Source organism: Dryobates pubescens, chromosome 9, assembly GCF_014839835.1.
Source record: "Dryobates pubescens isolate bDryPub1 chromosome 9, bDryPub1.pri, whole genome shotgun sequence".
Classification (NCBI taxonomy): domain Eukaryota; kingdom Metazoa; phylum Chordata; class Aves; order Piciformes; family Picidae; genus Dryobates; species Dryobates pubescens.
The window spans coordinates 5,105,076-5,124,534 of NC_071620.1; the positions used below are offsets into that span (position 1 = coordinate 5,105,076).

The 19,459-nt window shown below is 45.6% G+C and overlaps 1 protein-coding gene across 2 annotated transcripts in view; it reads left to right on the forward strand.

Annotated features, from left to right (window-relative positions):
* The window catches only part of LOC104299421 (poly(rC)-binding protein 3), a 588,572-nt gene that overhangs the window by 369,863 nt on the left and 199,250 nt on the right, over window positions 1-19,459 (forward strand). Inside the window, exon 3 of one of the 2 annotated variants that reach the window (XM_054164280.1) lies at window positions 6,249-6,346. The exons of the other annotated variant lie outside the window; for it this stretch is intronic. The gene's annotated coding sequence lies outside the window, so the exon portion shown is untranslated. The remainder of the gene's footprint in view (window positions 1-6,248; window positions 6,347-19,459) is intronic. 2 annotated transcript variants of the gene reach the window in all.

The window sequence follows — 19,459 nt, forward strand, 5'->3', positions numbered from 1 at the left end:
ACTTCTGCCTTAAAAGGAGAGACTGTCTTCTTGTTCTGGTGCTGGTTGCCTGGGAGAAGAGACCAACCTCCCCCTGTCCACAACCTCCCTTTAGGTAGTTGCAGAGACCAGTAAGGTCACCCCTGAGTCTCCTCTTCTCCAGGCTAAGCAACCCCAGCTCCCTCAGTCTCTCCTCATAGGGCTTGTGTTCCAAACCCCTCACCAACTTTGTTGCCCTTCTCTAGACACGCTCCAGCAAGTCAACATCTTTCCTAAACTGAGGGGCCCATAACTGGACACAGTACTCAAGGTGTGGCCTAACCAGTGCAGTGTACAGGGGCAGAATGACCTCCCTGCTCCTGTTGGCCACACTGTTCCTGATGCAGGCCAGGATGCCATTGGCCCTCTTGGCTGCCTGGGCACACTGCAGGCTCATGTTCAGCCTACCATCAACCAACACCCCCAGGTCCCTCTCTGCCTGGCCACTCTCCATCCACTCTGACCCCAGCCTGTAGCTCTGCATGGGGTTGCTGTGGCCAATGTGCAGAACCCGGCACTTGGATGTGTTCAATCTCATGCCCTTGGACTCTGATCCTTGGATTTCCCTTTGGTGTGGGGAAGGGTGAGGTGGACTTCTGCATGCAAGTTAAATTGTGGGAGCATCACTGTGCTTCTGCATGACTGAACTGCCTACAACAATAGGATACAGTACAGCTTTCTTGGAAACATAGCAGGTAAAATTGTTAAGCAGTCGAGAGAAGACTGAAATCTAAATTGCAGTATAAGCAAATGACCTGCTGCTCTAAATTGTACCCTCACAAACAGATTTGCTTACTGGTTGCAATATGTTATTTATCAGGTATATGAGCTGTAGATTGATCAAAATTATTTGTTTCCATTTATATCTTGGTGGGAAACTGTTGGAGATCACTGTTTGAATGAAGTAAATTAATGCCAATCATTCTCATATGTGGAATGAGGCAGTTTAGGAAGAATTACTCTTGCAGTTTTCAGCTGGGTTATTTAACTAAAATCACAACTGAAAAGGTGGGATTTTTCCCACCATTTAACTGGAAATACTTAATGTAGCCAGAGATCAATATTGATGGTTGAATGGATGAGATGACATTTCAAGTATTGGAGCACACAGTAAGGATAACTTAACAGCATGATTGGCAATGTGTGACATATATCAGGGATGTCAGCTGACCATATTAAGTGAAAACCTGCTCATCTTAGTCATGAATGGTTTCAAGGAGGTCTTTAAATGAGATTCTGTTGCAGTGTAAAGCCACTGATTTCACATATAGAAGTGAAATGGGGTTGTGCCCATGGATTCTTATAATATGGAATTTGGCCAAGGATTTTAGTCCTGGAATAAAAACATTTCATCGAAGTGATACTGGGTTAACCATTTTCCTTCTTAGTATACTTATATTCCCTGTACAGTTAGTTCTCTGTGCAAATTGTTGTGTAATGATTGGTTTCTCTGTGCTGAAGAGTGGTACTTAAATGGGTGTCATTTTTGCCATGTAAGGAACAACTTTCAGCAATTCACTGTGAGACTTTTCATCTGAGACACAGAATCACAGAATCAACCAGGTTGGAAAAGACCTTGGAGTTTATCAAATCCAACCTATTACCTAACACCTCCTGACAACTAAACCATGGCTCCAAGTGTCACATCCAATCCATTTTTGAACACTTCCAGGGTCGATGACTCTACCACCTCCCTGAGCAGCACATTCCACTGGCCAATTACTCTTTCTGTGAAGAACTTTCTCCTCACCTCAAGCCTAAACTTCCCATGGCACAGCTTGAGACTGTGTCCTCTTGTTCTGGTGCTGGTTGCCTGGGAGAAGAGACCAACTCCCACTTGGCTACAACCTTCTTTTGGGTAGTTGTAGACAGCAATAAGGTCTCCCCTGAGCCTCCTCTTCTCCAGGCTAAACAACCCCAGCTCCCTCAGCCTCTGCTCAGAGGGCTGTGCTCCAGACCTCTCACCAGCCTCACTGCCCTTCTCTGGACATGTTCAAGTGTCTCGATGTCCTTCTTAAATTGAGGAGCCCAGAACTGGACACAGTACTCAAAGTGTGGCCTAAGCGGTGCTGAGTACAGGGCAGAAGGACTTCCCTGTTCCGTCTGGCCACACTATTCCTGATACAGGCCAGGATGCCATTGGCCTTCTTGGCCACCTGGGCACACTGCTGGCTCATGTTCAGCATCATCATGATTTCAGTAGCCATAGCTAATTTCAGAGGTTGAGCAGTTTAGCAGGTAACACAACACCATGAAGGCTAAGTAAGCCTCAGGTACATGACATGGGGAAATTCATGTTATTTCTTTTCCCCTACATGTTAAAGATGTGTCATCTGTGTGAGTCTGCGGGGATGGAACTTGCACAGCATCTACAACAGCTAACATTAATTTTATTTCCAGTTCTACCATTTTTATTTCAAGGCCTGATCTCAGCTTCTTTTTGCAGGATTTTGATTCCTACTGCAGAAGCAAAGGATAACTCTGGAAGCACTTAATACTTCTCCTGAGCAATGTAGCACAGTAACCATGCTAGAATTTTGTGAGTCGAGTTAGGGTACTAACAAGACACAGTCTGCAGAGATTCCCTGTTCTTAACCATTACTGATCTGTCTACTGTGTAGAGGTTGTCTTCTACAGAGTGTGTCAGTGCAATAACCCTTGTTCTTTGTTCTCTGCACAGCCTTCCCTAGCTGTCAGTCCAATCTTGTCAAATGAGGATACTATGCTATGCTCTTTTTTTGGTCCACCCTGCCCATCACAGGCTGAGTTGAATCTGCTGGTGTGTATTCAGTACCATGCTGCTGTCATACCAGCTTCAGAATGAAAGGGCTGGCTGGAGCAAAGTAAAATGAGGCTTGAGGTTCAGAGTGTAACCTGAGAGGCTTCCTGTTCTGGTTGCTGATTCCAGGTTTTGGGGTGTTGAGCTTTTCCAGTAGGCAGGCTGCAGCTCAGGGGGTGGTGGAGTCTCTGGCTTCTGATGCTGTTTCTGCATTTTCCTGATCTTTTTCTGCAATCAGGCTAAGGTAATTCTGCATTGTATTAGAATAGAATAGAATAAACCAGGTTAGAAGAGACCTTCAAGATCATCGTGTCCAACCCACCATCCAACACCACCTAATCAACTAAACCATGGCACCAAGCACCCCATCCAGTCTCTTCCTAAACACCTCCAGTGATGGTTACTCTACCACTTCCCTGGGCAGCACATTCCAATGGCCAATCTCTCTTTCTATGAAGAACTTCTTCCTAACATCCAGCCTAAACCTCCCCTGGTGCCGCTTGAGACTGTGTCCTCTTGTTCTGGTGCTGCTTGCCTGGGAGAAGAGACCAGCCCCCGCATGGCTACAACCTCCCTTCAGGTAGCTGTAGAGAGCAATAAGGTCACCCCTGAGCCTCCTCTTCTCCAGGCTAATCAATCCCAGCTCCCTCAGTCTCTCCTCATAGGGCTTGTGTTCCAAACCCCTCCCCAACTTCGTTGCCCTTCACTGGACACATTCCTCATTACATTCCTTATCTCAACCCAGGGTTTTTTTGTGTGTCACTTTGCCTCTCATCTGTGGGGGATAAAGGGGTTTGTGAGAGTGGGCTGTGTTAATCTAGGACACTCCCCAAAACCATGCTTACTGAACTGTATAACATTCCTAATAAATATCTTTGCATGGCATATGCTCTTATGAAAATATAGTGGGGCAATTAGAGAAGTTTTGCATGAATCTTGCTTCCTGACATGCCAGCATAATCCTCAATGAAATACCAGATTGCTTCTGGATGAGGTAGCACAGTATCTGCTGCCTATGATTACTCACAAGCTTACTGATTTTGGGGTATTGCTTAAAGTAGAACAGCATTATCAGAAGCAGGCAGGAGAGTTCTCTAGCACAACAGCCATGAAAAATCTCAGTTTGGACAAACTGACAATTAAGGATCAAATAAAGGAGTCAGCTGGGGAAGCTTGAAATCTTTTCCTCTCTTGCTGCAGATACTGTGGTATTGCTTCTCTCTCTAAATGAGATAACAATAGGGAAGCCTCAGGGCAGATTGTCTGCTTCAGCTCTCTTGGGGAGTCCTTCTCAGCTTATTAAAGGTGGCTGATCCATTCCAATGCAATGCCAAAGGTCTTTGGGACTTAAAAAGTCCTCTGTGTGTGGTATTGGAAGGGCAAAGAAAAAAATCTTCAACCCTACCATATGTTATCTTTTCAAATGGAACAGAAGTTCCTCCAACCTTGTTGATTCTATGATTCTTAGGAAAACTGGGGGGGAGGGGGGAAATGTACTTGGGTTCACGAAGCTTAAAGCAAATGAAATCATTCCAGGTAGTTGTCCAAACTTACAGCAAATACAATCATTCTAATTGCTTGCCCCCCATGGCTCTTTCACCCAAAACTCCTTTAGCAATGTAGCAGCATTCGTGCAGATTACATGTTAACAATAGCAAATTCATTCTCTTATACACAAAAATGATTCACTGCTGCTATGACACTTGACAAAAAAAAATCTGGTAGATCCAAACAGCTATTTGGCTTGATGACATTTCAATTACTTTAATGAAGAGCTGAGAAATATTTACTTAGATGCATGAGGAAGTGCTGTGCTTTGCTAAATATTTCGTACATGCACACAAATCAGAGAATGATAGAATCAATGAGGTTGGAAGAGACCTCAAAGATCATCAAGTCCAACCTGTCACCCAACACCTCATGACTACTAGACCATGGCACCAAGTGCCACATCCAATCTCCTCTTGAACACCTCCAGGGATGGTGACTCCACCACCCCCCTGGGCAGCACATTCCAATGGCTAACAACTCTCTCTGTGAAGAACTTTCTCCTCACCTTGAGCCAAAACCTCCCCTGGTGCAGCTTGAGCCTGTGTCCTCTTGTTCTGGTGCTGGTTGCCTGGGAGAAGAGACCGACCCCCTCCTGCCTACAACCATTCAGGTGCAAAGTAACATAGTACCCCTGTAGTGTTTATCATTTGGTCATTATTCATTCACCTGTCTTTCTGGACCGTTGTTTTCATCCATTCAATAAGGAGAAACATCATTGTTGCTATGAGGTGGCCATTCATAAATAGTAACATTCTTCATTGCAGTGTGCCCAGGCAGCTAGGAGAGCCAATGGCATCCTGGCCTGCATCAGGAACAGTGTGGCCAGCAGGAGCAGGGAGGTCATTGTGCCCCTGTACTCTGCATTGGTTAGGCCACACCTTGAGTCCTGTGTCCAGTTCTGGGCCCCTCAGTTTAAGAAGGACATTGAGACACTTGAACGTGTCCAGAGAAGGGCAACAAAGCTAGTGAGGAGTCTGGAGCACAAGCCCTATGAGGCGAGGCTGAGAGAGCTGGGATTGTTTAGCCTGGAGAAGTGGAGGCTCAGGGGTGACCTCATTGCCCTCTACAACTACTTGAAGGGTGGTTGTAGCCAGGAAGGGGTTGGTCTCTTCTCCCAGGCAACCAGCACCAGAACAAGAGGACACAGGCTCAAGCTGCACCAGGGGAAGTTTAGGCTGGAGGTGAGGAGAAAGTTCTCACCGAGCGAGTCGTTCGTCATTGGAATGTGCTGCCCAGGGAGGTGGTGGAGTCACCGTCCCTGGAGGTGTTCAAGAGGGAATTGGACGTGGCACTTGGTGCCATGGTCTAGTCATGAGGTCTGTGGTGACAGGTTGGACTTGATGATCCTTGAGGTCTCTTCCAACCTTAGTGATACTGTGATACTGTGATAGAAAGTTCCAGGTGAACATAAAGAATAACTTTTTAACTGTGAGGATGACAAAAGACTGGAAGAGGCTGCCCAGAGTGGTTGTGGAGTCCTTCTCTGGAGATGTACGACACCAGCCTAAATGCATTCCTGTGTGACCTACTCTAGGTGCTCCTGCTTTGGCAGGGGAGTTCAACTCAATGATTCTTTCAAGGTCCCTTCCACCCCCTAATATTCTGTGATTCTATGATTTTATGTGATTTGTATTTTATGTCATTTACTTGAGCAGATTGGTTTACTAAGCCAGAAAGGAGACAATTTGTCCATCTTTACTGTTCTCTCACAGCTGGAACAGCTCACAGATACAAACACACAATAGAATCAGAATTGTTGTTCTGTTCTGCTGTGCACTCCAGGAAGCCTGATCTGAGCAGTTCAACTTGTAGAAGTCCACAAGCAGGTTATTTTGACAAGTTTGGGGTTAATTTTTGATAGGTGATATAATTGCTACTCATTGATTATTCTTCTTTTCAGGGCATACTCACCACCCTTAAAATATCTTGAGACTGCAGCCTGACTGCAAAAACTGATCCATCACAGCAGGTTTTTAAATACCACTGGTCTTCTAGCAAGTAAGTTCTTCATTCAGCTTTATTTTCCCCTTGTGTTCCTGACTTTTGCTTAATCCTTGTATTTACTGTTGTGGTGGTTTCAGCTTTAACTGGGATTTAAGAGCTCAGATGGGGGGTAAGGCTGAGAATCCCTCCCCCCTTCCTCTCCTCTCTCCAGATCGAGAGAAAAAGAAAGGGAAGGAGCAAATCTACTGAGAAATAATTTGGAGTTGGTTTGGAAGTAGAGAGGTAAACATTTTCTTTAATACATATATATATATGTGCATATATATAACAATAACAGGAAGGGTTCACAAGGATAAGGAACAAGGATGGATGGGGAAAATAAGTGTACAAAACCAGTCCTTTGAAGTCCTTTGAAGAGGCATGGATGTAGCAGGGAGGAGGAGGACCAGGCCTGACCACGTGGCAGAGAAGCAGGAAGCCAGCAGCAGTCCTCTCATCCAGGCAAGGCAGGAGCAAAAGAGGGCAAATGGCTGTGGTGTCTTCCTTTTTATAGGCTTGCTGGGCAGGGAGGAGAAGTGGAACAGACTAACTCAGTTTCCCAGGGGGAAAAACCCCTCCAGGGAGGGCAAAGCTCTTACAAGCCCTCCCTGCCCCCTGCTTTCAGGATGGGCGTAATCCATCACAACTATAAAGACAACCATATTAATTTCCTGGGTCAAGGGAACATGAATTCAAATTGAATAGTATGAAAGTGATTTTAATCATTCCCAGGTATAATGAAACCTATCAAGAGTACAGATATAACTGAGATAAAGTACTGACTCAGTTGATTATTCCTACTTTTAATGCCGGTGGGACTGCCAGTGTATCTCTGAATTCAGAGATTGCATTGGGTTGGAAAGGACCCTCAAAGGTCCTTGCCCAACCCTCTTGTTCTAACTTCCCTGCAGCCACTAGGGACACCATCAACTAGATCAGGCTGCCCAGGGCCACATTGAGTCTGATCTTTAATGTCTCCAGGGACAGGGCCTCAACCATATCCCTGAGCAACCTGTTCCGGTATTTTACCACTCTCATTGTAAAGAACTTCTTCCTTATGTCCAACCTACTTCTATCCTGCTCCACTTTAAAACCATTGCCCCTCATCCTATTGCTACAAGCCCTTCTAAATAGTTCCTCCCCAGCTTATCTGTAGGTCCCCTTCAGATATTTAAATGTAGTGACAAGGTGGTCCCAGAGCCCCCTCTTCTTCAGATGGAACAGCCCAAACTCTTTCTCCATGGGAGAGGTGCTCCAGCCCTCTGATCATCTTTGTGGTCCTACTCTGGACCCACTCCAGCAGGTGTATGTCTCTCTTGTGCTGGGGACCCCAGAGCTGGACACAGTACTCCAGGTGAGGTCTCTCCAGAGCAGAGCAGTGTGGCAGAATCACCTCTCTTGACATGCTGGCCAAACTTATTGTGATGTAGCCCAGAATGTGTTTGGCCTTCTAGGCTTCAAGTGTGCATTGTTGGCTCCTGTCCTGATTCTCATCCACCAGTCCTCTCCTATCCCAAAGTCCTTTTCTGCAGGGCTGCTCTCAGTTTCACCAGCCTCCAGCCTGTATTGATATTGAAGGTTGCCCTGACCTAGGTACAGGACCTTGCACTTTGCCTTGTTGAACCTCATGAAATTCTCCTCAGCCCTCCTCTCCAGCCTGTGCACGTCCCTCTGGATAGCATCTCATCCTTCAGTCCTATCAACTGCACCACTCACCTTGGTATCATCTGCAAACTTGCTGAGGGTGCCCTCAATCTTGCTGTGTACATCATTGAAGATATTGAACAGCACTGGTCCCAATACAGACCCTTGAAGAACAGCACTCATTTCTTGTCTCCATACTAGCCTTTGTATGCAATCATCCAACCAACTCCTTGTCCCCTGCACAGTCCTCCCATCAAATCCATATCTTTCCAGCTTAGAGAAGGATGTTTTGGAGGGACTGTGTCAAAGTCTTTAAGGCATAGGAAGGTCTTTAAGGCACAGAAAGGTCTTTAAGGCACAGGAAAATTTTAAGGCACAGGAAATTTGGGGTGAACACAGAAAGATTATAAATAAAAAACATTAGTCTCTGGCCCAACAATTTTCCACCAACAAGTGCAATTATGTAGACAGATGGTGCTGACCTCAAACTCCTTTCCCCACAGTATGGTGGTTGCTCAGCACAGAGCTCTGCTGAATAGACAGATCCGGTTTCGACAATGTCAGGAAGGAAGGTACCTGCCCATGGTGTGACAGAGCACTCACTTACTGGGCTGACAGGTATAACAAATTAAGATCTTCACCCCTGGAGATGCTGAGCACATGTGACACCTGTCTCTGTTAATTCAGAGTTTTTTCAGGTGAATGAATGAGTAAAAATGAAGGGTCACAGTCACCTGATTTGGGCCACGGAGAGGGGACTGCTGAATGAGGAATTCAGTCCTAGGGAACCTCTAATCAGGCAAGAGATGCCAGGGGCACTGGACACAAAAAGGCAGACATTCACCCCAGTTCTTGTGTCTTAAACTTGTATTCAAGGGTTACTTTTCCACTCAGAGTCTTTGTGTTGGAGCAGGTATTGTCTGCCTGCCTCTCTGCTCGATGCTGAACCCCAGGCAGCACCATCCTCCCTGCAACAGAGGAAAACTCTTCACATCTCTGCCTTCCTCTCCAGAAATGCCAGGCTGACAACATTTCTACTGTGGCCAGGTAGAATGTGGGTGCAGAGGATCAAACACTTCCTGCAGCTGGTAGCAGAGGCAAGTAAAAAGCCTTAGCTGCAGTAACAATAAAGTTCCTTGAATAGGGGACCCTTTGTAGGGGTGCTCAGGCAAGAGATGAGTGGGCAGGTCCTGATGGAGTGTCAGGTCCCATAGTCACTGCTCTCATCCTCACAGTCTCTCTTGTTCCTCAATAGTCTCAGGGATTCACTACTATCTAATTTCTGGCATCTAAGTGAGGATGCTAAGTTCAGAGGTACTATCACCTTAGGCTCTTCCAGTTAACATATGGAAGGAATACTGGGATGGCAAGACCTTGAAGAACCCTGGTGCATTGAAGGCCTGAGTGGGCTTTTAGAGGTGTTTGTTTCTATCCATTGTCAGCCAAAGGCAACTGTTCCTCTGAATTAAGAGCTTTGGTTAAGTGCCTAAAGGCAAGCAGGATCATTGTGATCTCCCATTCTCAGTCCTGTAAGTGAAGAAAATGGTCTCTGCTCCTTACAGTGCACAGCCAGGCTGCTGCTCCTGCTGTTCCACTCCTCCTCTCCGGCAGCAAAAAGACCTGAGTCTCAGAGATTTGGGTCCCTCCAGTCTCCTTCCACAGGCACAAATCATGGCTGATCAGCAGCAGTCCTAGCAGTGAGTAAGGGAGCCTGGTCTGGGAGAGTCTGTGGAGTCATCATGCCCTGTCTTGACCTTTTAGCTGCAGACCAGGCTAGTGCTGCATCACCCAAACCATTAAAAATAGAATAAATTGATGTTGCTGTAGCCATGATCCACGGGGGTGTGGTGTATGTCTGTAACACCCTGCTTCCAGCAGCTACTCCTGGGACTCTGGCAAAGGGCTGCAGTTCCTGACAACCCAAAGAATTTGGGTCAGGGAGCAATGTGTTTACTGTCTTTTTAAGGAGTGCCACTTCCAAACATGACTCCCCCCATTCTGATATGATGGGATAGATCCAGTCTAGCTTAGGAGAAAGTCTGGCTAAATGCAGTCCTATATAGCTCAGCATGAATATTTTTTGTGTATTGTAGTCCTAATAACCAGTGAAAAGATAACAGTGCTTGTTAGCTTCAACAAGGCCAAATGCCAGGTCCTGCACTTGGGTCGCAACAACCCCAAGCAACACCACAGGCTCAGGCAAGTGTGGCTGGATTGCTGTCTGCCAGAAAAGGACTTGAGGGTTCTAATCAACAAGCAACTGAAGGTGAGCAGGCAGTGTGCCCAGGTGGCCAAGAAAGCCAATGGCATCCTGGCTTGGATTAGAAATGCTGTGTCCAGCAGGAGTAGGGAACTGATTGTCCCCTGGTACTCAGCACTGATGAGGCCACACCTCAAGCATTGTGTACAGTTTTGGGCACCTCAGTACAGATGTGGAGGTGCTGGAGCCAGTGCAGAGGAGGACAATGAAGCTGGGGAAGGGCCTGGAGAATAAATCTGATTAAGAACAACTGAAGGAGCTGGGGCTGTGCAGTTTGGAGAAGAGGAGACTGAGGGGAGACCACATTGGTCTCTGCAACTACCTGAAAAGATGTTGTGGAGAGGCTGGTGCTGGACTCTTCTCACAGGTAATTAGTGATAGAACAAGAGGGAATGGCCTCAAGCTATGACTGGGTAGGTTTAGACTGGACATTAGGAAAAACTTTTTCACAGAAAGAGTGGTCAGGCATTGGAATGAGCTGCCCAGGAAGGTGGTTGAGTCACCAACCCTGGATGTGTTTAAAGATCTCTTCTTCTAGGCAACCAGCAGCAGAACAAGAGGACACAGTCTCAAGCTGTGCCAGGGGAGGTTTAGGCTGGATGTTAGGAAGAAATTCTTCCCAGAAAGAGAGATTGGCCATTGGAATGTGCTGCCCAGGGAGGTGGTGGAGTCACTTCCACTGGAGGTGTTTAGGAAGAGACTGGATGGGGTGCTTGGTGCCATGGTTTAGTTGATTAGATAGTGTTGGATGATAGGTTGGACTTGATGATCTCAAAGGTCTCTTCCAACCTGGTTAATTCTATTCTATTCTATTCTATTCTGTTCTAAGGTCATCTGGATGTGGTGCTTGGGTGTATGCTTTAGGGGTGGACCTTGTAGAGTAGGGTCATTGGTTGGACTTGGTGATCCTGAAGGTCTTCTACAACCTGAATGTTTCTGTGATTCTGTCATTAGGCAGATACCGAAACAGACTTTGCCTGTCTTGTCAGGGTACAAATGAGTAAAGATCCAGTAGTACAGTTCATTAGGAAGGAAATAGACCATTTAATTACCCTAAGAAAACTCTCTTCCTCTTTTTTTTTCCCTTATGTTTTTGTTAGGGTTTTTTTTTTTGCTAATGGTTGTAGTTTTCTTAGTTGTCACTGAGATTTATACACTGCCATAGAAGTGCAAAGCACCTGTCTCCTGACCTGTCAGCTTCATCAGGCTTGGGGAACTGAGGAGGAAAAGCAGAAGAAAATATGTGAATATCATTACTACAATACTGAATTATGCTATGCTGCCATATGCACTTGAACTGGTATCAAAACAAACCCCCACAGTTTTGTCTCTGCACTTATCCTGCATGATTGTTTGAACCTAAACTCTCTCTGCTTTGCATAAGGAATTATTTAAAAAAGAGGAAAAAAAGCCTTTCTTCTTTTATTTACAAGCAGTGTTGTGTCCCTGTGCCCTAAATCTTGCTAGTTGGAAGAGTGGGAGGGAAAGCAATTTAATTAAGTTAACTTTATTGACCTGCTGGAGCTGTTGTTTAATAGCATGGCTCCCTGGAGTGTAGTGCAGGTAAATTGAATGAATGCCACAGAAAATCACTTCCCTGCATTGCATGTTTCCAACCTCTGCCAGGCAGTTTGGGATAAGTAGCCAATCAGGAAAAAAGGGTTTTCCAGCCTTGCTGGGTTGGATGGCATTTCCCATTATGCTCAGAACAAGGTGCAGAGTGTTACCTATGCATTCTTCTGACCATATCAAGAGGCATAACTGGGGTTGTGTGTTACACTCAGCTGCTGCATTTGCAAGGCACCTTTGTGGATTGGCTCTTCAGCCATGTATCCAAAAATAACTTTTTTTAGGAAGGAAGAAAAACTAAGGATCAGTGCTGGGCCCCATGCTCTTTAACATCTTTACTGATGATCTGGATGAGGGCATTGAGTCCATCATCAGTAAATTTGTGGATGACACCAAGCTGGGGGCAGGAGTTGATCTGGAGGGTAGAGAGGCTTTGCAGAGGGACCTCGACAGGCTGGACAGATGGGCAGAGTCCAAGGGCATGAGATTGAACATCCAAGTGCCGGGTTCTGCACAATGGCCACAACAACCCCATGCAGTGCTACAGGCTGGGGTTAGAGTGGCTGGAGAGCAGCCAGGCAGAGAGGGACCTGGGGGTACTGGTTGATGGTAGGCTGAACATGAGCCTGCAGTGTGCCCAGGCAGCCAAGAGGGCCAATGGCATCCTGGCCTGCACCAGGAACAGTGTGGCCAGCAGGAACAGGGAGGTCATTCTGCCCCTGTACACTGCACTGGTTAGGCCACACCTTGAGTACTGTGTCCAGTTCTGGGCCCCTCAGTTTAGGAAGGAGGTTGACTTGCTGGAACGAGTCCAGAGAAGAGCAACAAAGTTGGTGAGGGGTTTGGAACACAAGCCCTACGAGGAGAGGCTGAGGGAGCTGGGGTTGCTTAGCCTGGAGAAGAGGAGACTCAGGGGTGACCTTATTGCTCTCTACAACTACCTGAAGGGAGGTTGTAGACAGGCGGAGGTTGGTCTCTTCTCCCAGGCAGCCAGTACCAGAACAAGAGGACACAGTCTCAGGCTGCACCAGGGAAGGTTCAGGCTAGATGTTAGGAAAAAGTTCTATACAGAGAGAGTGATTGCACATTGGAATGGGCTGCCTGGGGAGGTGGTGGAGTCACCATCACTGGAGGTGTTCAGGAGAAGACTTGACGGGGTGCTTGGTGCCGTGGGTTAGTTGTTTGGGTGGTGTTGGATTGGTTGATAGGTTGGACACGATGATCTTGAAGGTCTCTTCCAACCTGGTTTATTCTATGTATTCTATGTATTCTATTATTTCAAAAGTAGACTTCTCAGATTTTCAGCTTATTTTCTTTTTCGCTTCCTATAGAGCTTTTGTTATGACACAGATAGATTTAGCTCTTGGTATTTGAAAATGTTATGAGTTTGGAATTTTTTTAATGTCAAAAGCTAGGAAAAAGTCTAAGTTGGTGTATTTATACCGCAGGAAAGTGATGGCTTTTAATTTTCAGGCAAGTATAAGAATTTTCTCTACATACAAAAGTTTGCTGATTTACTAGCTGGGTTTTGGGTTAGTTTCAAGGATTGCCCTATAACAAGCGGATAGAAGTAGCTTACTGTGACTTTTTTTCCCCCCAGATACTAACAGAAACTTTACCTGTCACATCTGTTTTCTTTTGGGCTTGCTCTTTCCACACCTAAGGAGGCAGAAGTTCTGTAACTGCTAAGGGATGACATCTTCTAGGCTTTAGCTGTCGCTTGAAGATGTTCCTGCTTCTCACTGTCGTTGCCACCCACCAGCTGGCAGTGCTGCCCCTGCAGTTTTGCTAGCTGAGTGGCTCGCATGATTGCGCCTTACCCTGAAACTTGCAAACTCAGCCGAGCCAGTCCAGATCCAGAGCTCACACCACTGAAAATAAACTGACTCATTTTGCCTCAAGCATTTTAGAGAGAATTCACATGACCCTCTCCACTGGCACAGCTCTGGGGCAGACTGTGGAAAACAGAGAGTAGTAATGTTGTCAGACCAGCTTAATACTGTGTGCAGAGTGAGTGTTTGCTGTACTCCAAGTGTTAAGCACTTTGAATGTGGGAGAAGGCAGCAGAAGTGACCAGCATAGTTGTGTCCAACAGACTTGCATTTAGGCATGATACAAACTTTTTGGTTGTTACTCATTCTGGTATCTCAATTTTCATTCACCTTTTTCCCCTTCTAAAGACTAAAACTGGTCTATGCTAACATTTTGAAGTTGATTTGCTTCACATTGTCCCCCAGGGGTCAGTGCTGGGCCCCATCCTCTTTAACATCTTCATTGATGATATGGATGAGGGGATTGAGTCAGTCATCAGCAAGTTTGCAGATGACACCAAGTTGGGAACAGATGTTAGTCAGAGGGTAGAAAGGCTCTGCAGAGGGACCTCGACCGACTGGACAGATGGGCAGAGTCCAATGGGATGGCATTTAACAAGTCCAAGTGCCAGGAGCTGCACTTTGGCCACGGCAACCCCATGCAGAGCTACAGGCTGGGGTCAGAGTGGCTGGAGAGCTGCCAAACAGAGAGGGACCTGGGGGTGCTGATTGACACCCACCTAAACATGAGCCAGCAGTGTGCCCAGGTGGCCAAGAGGGCCAATGGCATCCTGGCCTGTATTAGGAATAGTGTGGCCAGCAGGAGCAGGGAGGTCATTGTGCCCCTGTACTCTGCATTGGTTAGGCCACACCTTGAGTCCTGTGTCCAGTTCTGGGCCCCTCAGTTTAAGAAGGACATTGAGACACTTGGAGGTGTCCAGAGAAGGGCAACAAGGCTGGGGAGAGGCCTTCAGCACAAGCCCTATGAGGCGAGGCTGAGGGAGCTGGGATTGTTTAGCCTGGAGAAGAGAAGCATCAGGGGTGACCTCATTGCCCTCTACAACTACCTGAAAGGTGGTTGTAGACAGGAAGGGGTTGGTCTCTTCTCCCAGGCAACCAGCACCAGAACAAGGGGACACAGTCTCAAGCTGTGCCAGGGGAGGTTTAGACTCGAGGTGAGGAAAAAGTTCTTCACTGAGCGAGTCGTTCGCCATTGGAATGTGCTGCCCAGGGAGGTGGTGGAGTCACTGTCCCTGGAGGTGTTCAAGGGGAGATTGGACGTGGCACTTGGTGCCATGGTCTAGTCGTGAGGTCTGTTGGGACAGGTTGGACTTGATGATCCTTGGGGTCTCTTCCAACCTTAATTATACTGTGATACTGTGATACTGTGATACATTAATTGGTTGTTGATTTATTTAAGCAAATACAGATCAACAAGGATGTGTCAAAACTTTGCTACATGAGAGACAAATGTTACTTTTAGACTGTTACTTTTAGACTACAACATAGCCTCTAAGTAAACCAGTTAAAAACACGGGTTGATATGGCGATGCTCCCAGAAGCTCCCAGACCTTAACCTGGCAGTAGATAACTAATGTTCCATAATCCCACCTATGGGAAGCCCTAGGGAGTTTTGTAGAGTTCAGTTTTGTAATTTACTGGCAAATCCCTGCCAATTCCTCCATAAGGAAAAATAAATATAGGGAGAAGATAGCATAGCCTGGACACCTGAGGAGGAACCCAGATGCTGAACAGTATTGATGAGTCTTGGTTTGTCCTCTGGAATCAGAAGCTTCTTACTGCAATATCCAAGCAGGTTGTCTGCCTTACCGTGTGCAGCCCATGAAAGGACAGTAGCAACATTGTCATAATGAGAAAGGAATAAAACTGTCATTATAGAATAAACCAAACCAGGTTGGAAGAGACCTTCGAGATCATCGCATCCAACCTATCAACCAATCCAACACCACCTAAACAACTAACCCATGGCACCAAGCACCCCATCAAGTCTCCTCCTGAACACCTCCAATGACGGTGACTCTACCACCTCCTCGGGCAGCCCATTCCAATGGGCAATCACTCTCTCTGTGTAGAACTTCTTCCTAACATCCAACCTAAACCTCCCCTGGCACAGCCTGAGACTGTGTCCTCTTGTTCTGGTGCTGGCTGCCTGGGAGAAGAGACCAACATCCGTCTGTCTACAACCTCCCTTCAGGTCGTTGTAGAGAAGATTCATTCTCTGCTGCAAAGTGTTACTCTTTAATTTTCTACCAGTAGATGAAAATAACCTTATTAGTAATGTTAACCAAAGAAGTAGGGGAAGAAATATAATTTCTCAGCTTGGAAGTCACATATAAGAACGAATTAATCCCAGTGCTTTTTTTTTTTTTCTTAGATAAGGGAGCTTGAATAAAATTAGTAAGGAACTTTGTGCCCTTTCACAAATACAGAGAGCGGCATTGCCAAACCTTGACCAGAGGAAAGCAAAAAACATTTAGAAATAAAACTTGTCAATACAAAAGCCAGGAACTCTGAAGGGAACTCTTCAGTGCACTGGTAGAAAAGGGCAACAAAGCTAGTGAGGAGTCTGGAGCACAAGCCCTATGAGGAGAGGCTGAGGGAGCTGGGGTTGCTTAGCCTGGAGAAGAGGAGGATCAGTGGAGACCTTATTGCCATCTACAACTACCTGAAGGGTGGTCACAGCCAGGTGGGGTTTGGTCTTTTCTTCCAGGCAACCAGTGACAGAACAAGAGGACAGACTGTCAAGCTGTGCCAGGGGAGTTTTAGGCTGGATATTAGGAAGAAGTTCTTCATAGAAAGAGTGACTGTCCATTGGAATGTGCTACCCAGGGAGGTGGTGGAGTCACCATCACTGGAGGTGTTTAGGAAGGGACTGGATGGGGTGCTTGGTGCCATGGTTTAATTGATTAGATGGTGTTGGGTGAAAGGTTGGACTTGATCTCAAAGGTCTTTTCCAACCTGGTTAATTCTGTATTCTGTTCTGTATTCTGTACTTTGGTTCAAAAAATTACTTCAAAAGTACATCAGTCAAGTCAGAGGTGATATTTTAAAGACTTTTAATGAAGCAAGAAAAGACAGCAATAACCAATAGCACAGATTCTGCCAGAGCACAGGAACTGAATAGTCATTTTGGTATTTTCTATGATCACCACTAACTGTCTCCTGCATCCAGTACATTAGATATTCCTTAACTATCTTCTGCATCCAGGATATCACAGATGAGGAGAGCTGCAGTTTGGGCTGGGAAACACCCTAAGGAGTTGTTGTATGCCTGAACTTTCTGTTCTCTTTCCTTCATGATCGCTGGACCTTTAGTAAAGCAACTTTCTGTAAGTTGTTACCCTTCTTTTGGGAAAGTGGTCAGACAGCATTATGGAATGCCAAGCTATACTACTGAAAAATGCACTATGTGTTACTGTTGTAACACTGCACTTCTATGCAATGTTTTTTATATATATTTTGAATTGGGATATTTAGTAGGTGTTTCTGGAGCAGAGGATTCCAACATAGTTGTTAATACAGCTCATGGCAGGAGGTGACTCTGCCTTTATCCTGCTGTGCTAACATATGGCTCTGCGTACGTGCACCAGCCACTTTTGTGGAGTGTTTCCATTCAGCTGTTTGTCAGCCACTGAATTCCCCACTGAGCATACCTTCCCTGTAGAGGTTTATGGACTCTTACTCTATTTGGAGTAAGCCAAGTAGCTAAGCCAGAGACTGAGTGTCCATACTGCTTAGCCTTGCCTGTGCGCTAGCGCTTGGGTCTGCATCATGGCAAAGCAGTTCAGGTCCCACAGTGCCCAGGGCTGAATTTTGTAAGGTGTGAACCCTAAATCTACAGTAAGCTGTGTCACCCTATAAAGTGCTTCGCACAGCATTGGACAAGTATAGCAGTGTCTGACTCAAACCTCTTGAACTGTGAACTTATGAACATGGTGAATTAGATCATTTCTGGCTCTTCACATGGACATGAGGTACCTTTTGAATTGTTCACAGAGTCTGGGGAATTGCATTAAAAGTAAACGTAAGACACCGGAAAACATGTGCATGTCTTAGGGGATCAGTGTGAAGGCTGAGATGCTGCATTAGGGTGCAGTGTAAGTGCTCTCACTAAACTTTCAAAACAGTTCCCCTGTTCCTCTTCTCTCCCATATCATTTCTAGGAGTTGAGGAGACCTGTTAGCAGGATAGAACGCTTATCATTTTACTCACGTCCCTCCAAAATCTGCCTAGCTCCTGTTGCATGGGATTGGCTGGCTTTATTTCACTTTCCAGCTCTTTCTTCTTTATTTCTCTTGAGATGTTTGGTTTCTCTTGTCTGTGGGTAGCACTGCAAGTAGAAGGATGTTTGTGCATATATGCATTCAGCTTGGCCTTGAGGAGAGGCTGAGAGGATGAGTTGAGGGAAAGAAGGTCATAATCAGATGGCCTATCTTCCATTTAAGTTCCTGTATCTACAGTTTTAGAGTCAACTAAGTGGAAAGAATTAGGCACAGAAGTTAGTGTCCTTATATAAGCTTTGTGGCAATGGTTTATAATTGCTCTGTAAAGGATAACACCTAAATGCAAGTAAGCATAATCCAACCAGCTGCACATTGGACTAGGTCATTTATGCAAGACACAGTGAATGTGGAAATACTGCTGGTGGGCTTTAGGATAGCAAACTCACAGCTTTACTTGTGCTCTAGATCACCAGCAACAGACTGTCAGGCCATTACAGTGCCCTGGCTGCAAACACCAATTAGATTGTTAATTTGTGTGTGCTAATAGATTTTTCTGTGCTGCATAGTGCATATAATTTCAAATTATTCCTCTATCTTAACAGCATGTTTTCCACTATAAGCAGCTATGTGGTCTTTTGGCAATAATTGATTATATTTTTAAAGATATGGGTTGTAATTAATATCTAGGAGTTATAATGATTGATGGGGGGGGGAGGAAGCTGACTGAAATAATTAGCTGTTACTGCTCAATATGTTTCCACATGTGAGTGGATGCAACATTCTACTTCAATAAGAGGTTGCCTCCATACTGGCCTGTTTAATGGGTTTAACATCTAAGGAAGAGAAATCAAAGAGAAAAATTCTAATGTTCTCTCTCTCTAGATTGTCTACTTTGTTATTTTACCTTCCATTATATGGCTCCGTTGTGGCACAAAGGAAATGCTTTCATACCGGCGTTAGCATTGTATCCAGAAGCCCCAGGCCTTGCCCAGAGAACTAGCTCTGATGAGTACCTTTAATACTTTAAAAGGAACATCTAGCACTAGGAGAGGAGGAGAAAATCACTTTTCATGACGTTTGACCCAACATAATTTGTTTTATGCATCCAGCAGTCTTGAAGAGTTTCAAAGACAAGACCTACAGTTTGCCACGGAGCCACTGTCAAGCATGTCACATGTAGGACCTGCTCTTGCCTAGAATAGCTCTGTAGTCTGCAGGACATTCAAAAGAAGTGGTGGTCCTTTGCTTCTGGGGCACTTGGTAAATGGGGCATTGCTGTAGACTAGCTTTAGATGCTATGTAATAGCAGAGATTTTCCCCACATGAACTACTGGAAAATGAGAAAGCTGCTGGTTTCCTGCCATGTGTGTATGTCCTAGGAAATAAACAGCATAAATAGAAAGGAAGTTGGATGTGAATAAAAGAAGCTGGGAATGACTGGTCGTGTTATGTAGAAATAGGATAACAGAGACTGTCAGAGGAGTGAAGAGGCACAGGAGGAAGAGCAAGGAGTAGAAAAGAAAAGAGAGATCAACAGACTGGGAGAAAGAAACATGCAATGACAGAAAGATCAGGAAACTGGGAATGCAAAAATGACAAG